This window comes from Bos taurus, chromosome 12, assembly GCF_002263795.3.
Source record: "Bos taurus isolate L1 Dominette 01449 registration number 42190680 breed Hereford chromosome 12, ARS-UCD2.0, whole genome shotgun sequence".
In the NCBI taxonomy this organism is placed as follows: Eukaryota; Metazoa; Chordata; class Mammalia; order Artiodactyla; family Bovidae; genus Bos; species Bos taurus.
Window position 1 is genome coordinate 87,026,379 of NC_037339.1, and position 5,631 is coordinate 87,032,009.

Below are 5,631 nucleotides of genomic sequence, written 5' to 3' on the forward strand. Positions count from 1 at the left end.
TGTTTAATATTCTGGTCAGACTGAAAATCTGTGCCTTGTTTTCCTGACTGTGTTTCATGGACTATTTTAGGAGGGACTCATCAGAGAAACAGCAAAACAGAGACTTGCACGTGTGCGATTTCAAAGAACGTAGTACTGCATAAGAATATCAGTGAGCAGCTGTTTCCCAGTATCTTGCTGACTTCAAACAAGTTCACATGCCAGGAACCCCTGGACTAGGGGTTTGGAGCCCCTTGGAGGAAGTTGTATTGTTGTCTAATGTAACTCATGACGTGACTGATGGTATCAGGGTCTTGTTCTCTTTCCATGTGTGATTCTTCATTGTCCCACTTCGCAGGCAGTGGAAGTGAGTCCTGCAGAAAAAGCAGGCAGTTTGAGGGACCACCCCTCAGACACCTGAGCTATTGCCTCTGATTGGAGCTTTTGTGTCACAGGCGTGAGGGGGTGTGTCGGGGGACAGTCGTGTGCACCTCGTTGTGGTGGAGTCGCTGCCGCTGGAAATGGCACGACCGTGGCTGTGGTTTCCCTTCACACCCCTGGTTAGAACCTGAGGACCAGGGCAGCAGGCCCAAGGTCTGTAAAGACATGACAGGCAGGGAAAGCAAATCCAAGTCCAGACCAAGTTGCTACTCCAGAAAGAAAAGAGTGCTGCTCTTTCCAAGGTAGAAGCCCAGGGCAGTCAGCCTGGTCTGCAGTAGCTGGCTGGGCCTTGGTACAGAGGCCCCTTAAAGGCACAGGGCTGGCCACCTGGCTACTGACAATGGCTACCTCATCTGAGGCGAGAGAGGCCATGCCACCTTCTCAAGGCCACCGTGGCCAAGGAAGGAAGGGGAGGGAGAGGCAGGAGGAGGAGAAGGGGAAGGGGAGAGGAGTGGGATGGCACCGGTTGACTGAGGAGTTTGCTCTTTGGCCAGGCTGAGACTGGCCTGGAGCTGCTAGGTAAACATAGTCCTGAGGGAGGTGTGTTAAAAGTGTCAGTCGCTCCGTCAGGACTCAGACCCCGGATCTGAAAGGAGGTGACCCTGCCACAGCCCAGGAGGTGGTGAGGTGCATGATTGCTACACAGGCATACATGTGTGCTCAGGCATGTTGACTCTTTTTGTGACTCCAGGGACTGCAGCCTGCCAGGCTCCTCTGTCCATGGAATTTTCTGGGCAAGAGTACTGGAGTGGGTTGCCGTTTCCTCCTCCAGGGGAGCTTCCTGACCCACGGATCGAACCCATGTCTCCTGCACTGGCAGGCGAATTCTTTACCACTGAGCCACCAGGGGAGGGTGCTTTGAAAGTTGAGAAATCTCATTTGGATATTGGTTATTGCTTCAGGATTCTTATGACTTTGAAATTAAACTTTCTCAAGGTTTAGATTCATAACGTAGTCGAACGCCACCGTGATCATCTTGATCGTGTGCAAGGAGATGGTTCTGGAGCTGCCATCAAGAGCAAGAAAGAATGTACTGGAAAAAAGTGATAGATTGTGCTTTCAAGAGTATATATTTACTTTATTAAATCCTTTTGCAGTGAAGCTTTTAATGCCTGAAGACATTTGGAGAATCTGGCCTCATGGAATGAATTAAAAGATACGTAATCTTCAAACTACTGCACTATTGCCCTCATCTCACACACTAGCAAAGTAATGCTCAAAATTTTCCAAGCTAGGTTTCAACAGGACATGAACCGAGAACTTCCAGATATTCAAGCTGGATTTAGAAAAGGCAGAGGAACCAGAGATCAAATTGCCAACATGTACTGGATCATAGAAAAAGCAAGAAAATCCAAGGGAAACATCTACTTCTGCTTCATTGACTATGCTAAAGCCTTTGACTGTGCAAATCACACCAAACCATGGAAAATTCTTCAAGAGATAGGAATACCAGACCACCTGACCTGCCTCCTGAGAAATATGTATACAGGTCAAGAATCAATAATTAGAACTAGACATGGAACAATGAACTGGTTCCAAATTGGGAAAGGAGTACATCAAGCTGTATAGTCACCCTGCCTATTTAACTTCTATGCAGAGTATCTCACGCGCAGTGATGGGCTGGATGAAGCACAAGCTGGAATCAAGAATGCTGGGAGAAACATCAATAACCTCAGGTATGCATATGATGCCACCCTTGTGGCAGAAAGCAAAGAGGAACTAAAGAGCCTCTTGATGAAAGTGAAAGAGGAGAGTGAAAAAGCTGCTTAAAGCTCAACATTCAGAAAACAAAGATCATGGCATCAGGTCCCCTTACTTCATGGCAAACAGATGGAGAAACAATGGAAACAGTGACAGACTTTATTTTCTTGGGCTCCAAAATCACTGTAAATGGTGACTGCAGCCATAAAATTAAAAGACGCTTGCTCCTTGGAAGAAAAGCTATGACCAGCCTAGACAGCATATTAAAAAAGTAGAGACGTTACTTTGCCACCAAAGGTCCATCTAGTCAAAGCTATGTTTTTTTCCAGTAATCATGTATGGATGTGAGAGTTGGACTATAAATAAAGCTGAGTGCTGAAGAATTGATGCTTTTGAAGCGTGGTGTTGGAGAAGACTCTTGAGAGTCCCTTGGACTGCAAGGAGATCAAACCAGTCCATCCGAAAGGAAATCAGTCCTGAATATTCATTGGAAGGACTGATGCAATACCTTGGCCACCTGATGTGAAGAACTGAGTCACTGGAAAAGACCCTGATGCTGGGAAAGATCGAAGGCGGGAGGAGAAGGGGACGACAGAGGACGAGATGGTTGGATGGCGTCACCGACTCGATGGACATGAGTTTGTGCAAGCTCTGGGAGTTGGTGAAGGACAGGGAAGCCTGGGGTGCTGCGGTCCATGGGGTCTCAAAGAGTCAGACACTACTGATCTGAACTGAATCTTCAAACATATCTAGGAAATGTCAGAATAATTCAGTTACTGAGGACTTTAATCCAAACTGAATTCACTCTTTTGTCATTTTAAAAGTGTGTTTGAAGGAAGGAAAATTTTAGATTATATTTGTGATTTTACTAAATGTTCATCTCAAATATATGACTTTAGCACTAATATATGTTAATTTAAAAATGTTCAATTAAGACTCTAAACGTGAAATTGGGTATGACAAGTCACCTGGCCAGTCTTAGCACAACAGAGATTGTCCAGGCCTACCTGAGGTTCCAGAAACTGTCTGGCATCCTGGCCAGCCATTCAGTGGAGCTGAGCGGGTCAGAAGGTAAACAAGGGCTGTCTTGGTGCAGAGACCTCAAGTGGAGTAGAGCAAACCATCTGGCCTTGAGATGGGCTCAGAAATGGCTGATTTTCACCCTGCTGGTTTGTGTCTCTCGGGCTTCTTAGCAACACTTCCACTACAACTATTGCCATTAGTAATAAATGGCATTAATAATGTAATCTAATGTGAGGCAATGTATCTGGATATTCATGTTAATATAATTATGCTCCTTTCACAAGACATTGCACATTGCCAATGTCCTAATTTGTCCTGCCGTGGATAGTTTAAGGATCTTTCTACCCATTGTTCAGTTAGTTTTCTATTTTACCCAAATGGTCACATATGATCAGCACTTCTCTATCCCTTGCTTCTTCCCCCTTAATGTATCTTGGAGGTTGTTCCATATCCACACATAGAACTGCTTGTTCCTGTAAATAGCTGCATGGTATTTCACTATGTGAGAATGCTGTGACTTTTTTTATCCGTTTCCAACCTGATGGATTATTAAACTGTCCCTAACTTTTTGCTTTTACAGACAATGTTGTAATGACTATCCCCATGCAACAGGTCACTCTGCACACATGCAAAATGCGTCTCTAGAAGATATCTCCCAGAATTGGAAGTGTTAGGGCTGAGTATCGGAGAAGGCAATGGCAACCCACTCCAGTACTCTTACCTGGAAAATCCCATGGACGGAGGAGCCTGGTAGGCTGCAGTCCATGGGGTCGCTAAGAGTCAGACACGACTGAGCGACTTCACTTTCACTTTTCACTTCCATGCATTGGAGAAGGAAATGGCAACCCACTCCAGTGTTCTTGCCTGGAGAATCCCAGGGGCAGGGGAGCCTGATGGGCTGCCGTCTGTGGGGTCGCACAGAGTCGGACACGACTGAAGCGACGTAGTAGTAGTAGTAGTAGTAGTAGTAGTAGTAGTAGGGCTGAGTATGTACATTCGTAGTTTTGGAAGACATGCAACTTGTTCATCACAGAGCATGTATCAACATCACTCACAAAACAGTGTATGAAGAGGTCTGTTTCCTCTACTTTAGCCAACAAAGTGTCACCAAATTTTTTGATCTTTGCTAATGTATGAAAAGTGATATCCCACGATTTTAGTTTTCTTATTATGAGTGAAGTTGAGCTTTCTTTCATATGTTTAGAATCCACTTGCATTTCTTATCCTATGAACTGCATTTTCATATCATTTACCCATTTTTCCCCCTCTTGAGCCACTGGTCCCTTTATATTGGCTAATTACATCTAAAGGAAATTAGTATCTTATGGTAGATTTAAAATTTCTCCCTACCTTGTCTTTTGACTTCAAGTGCTGTTTGTCTACAATTTTTTTTTGGTGGGGGTTATGGTAATGAGAATGCATTGTCTTTATTTTAAAAGTTGAACTTCATTATGGGGAAGAAAGGTTCAGCTTACATCACCTCCACTCCAACTGCTTACATGTCACTTGATTTCTGACTTTGTTAGTACTGACCATTCCCTGTTTGTCCCTCCACTCCTTCCTGAGTGCATCTTTGCACTTTGCACTTAGATATTTACTCATCTGTTTCCCTCTACTAGACCGAACATATTACATGTACAGACATTGCTCTCAAGTAAGCATAGGACTTTCTCATCTTTGCACAGCTACTGCTGCACCATGTCATGCACAGTATGGAAAACCTATTTGTCAAATAGTTTCTTTTTGCAAATTGTCAAAGATGAGCTTTTAAAGGCAACTTTATTGAAATATCTTTCACACACCATAAAGTTGAAAGTGTAGAGGTTATGGCTTTCAGTTTATTCACGGAGCTATGCAGCAGCCACGACAATCCATTTTAGATCATTATCATCACTCTAAAAGAAACCCCATCCCTCACTCCAGCCCCTGACAACTACTCTCAATTCTCTATCTCTATCGATTGGCCTGTTTTGGATATTTCATTTGAATGATGTTAAAGAAAAAAAAAATTCAAATTACATTCCTTAAGGCGCTGTAAGGTTTTATTCAAAGGTGGGAAACTGTCAACACGGGTACAAGGACCTCTGCGATGAAAATTTGCAGCGAGGAGGAAACGGTTTAACTCGACGCAGCACACGCGAGTGGGAAGGCGCAGCCAAGGAGCTCGTGTGGGTCAACCGGAGGAAAAGGACTGGGAGCAGACCTCGGACCTCACGGAGCTCTCCCTGAAGGCAGGCCAAGGTGATCAGACATCACCTGGGAGATTGCAGTGGATAAGGAGGGTAAAGAGCGGGGGATTCCTGCTAAACGGACATCAGAATTCTTGTAAAAACCGGACGATACAGAAAACAACGTAGCAGTCCGAAAGAGAGCCCTGGCCACCGAAAGGGCGAGGAACGCCTCGGAACCCACGGCGCGACGCCCGTTTCCGGCTCCAGAGGGGACTCCTTTGCACAGGGCTTCCGGGGCGGGGCCAGCCGGGAGCGG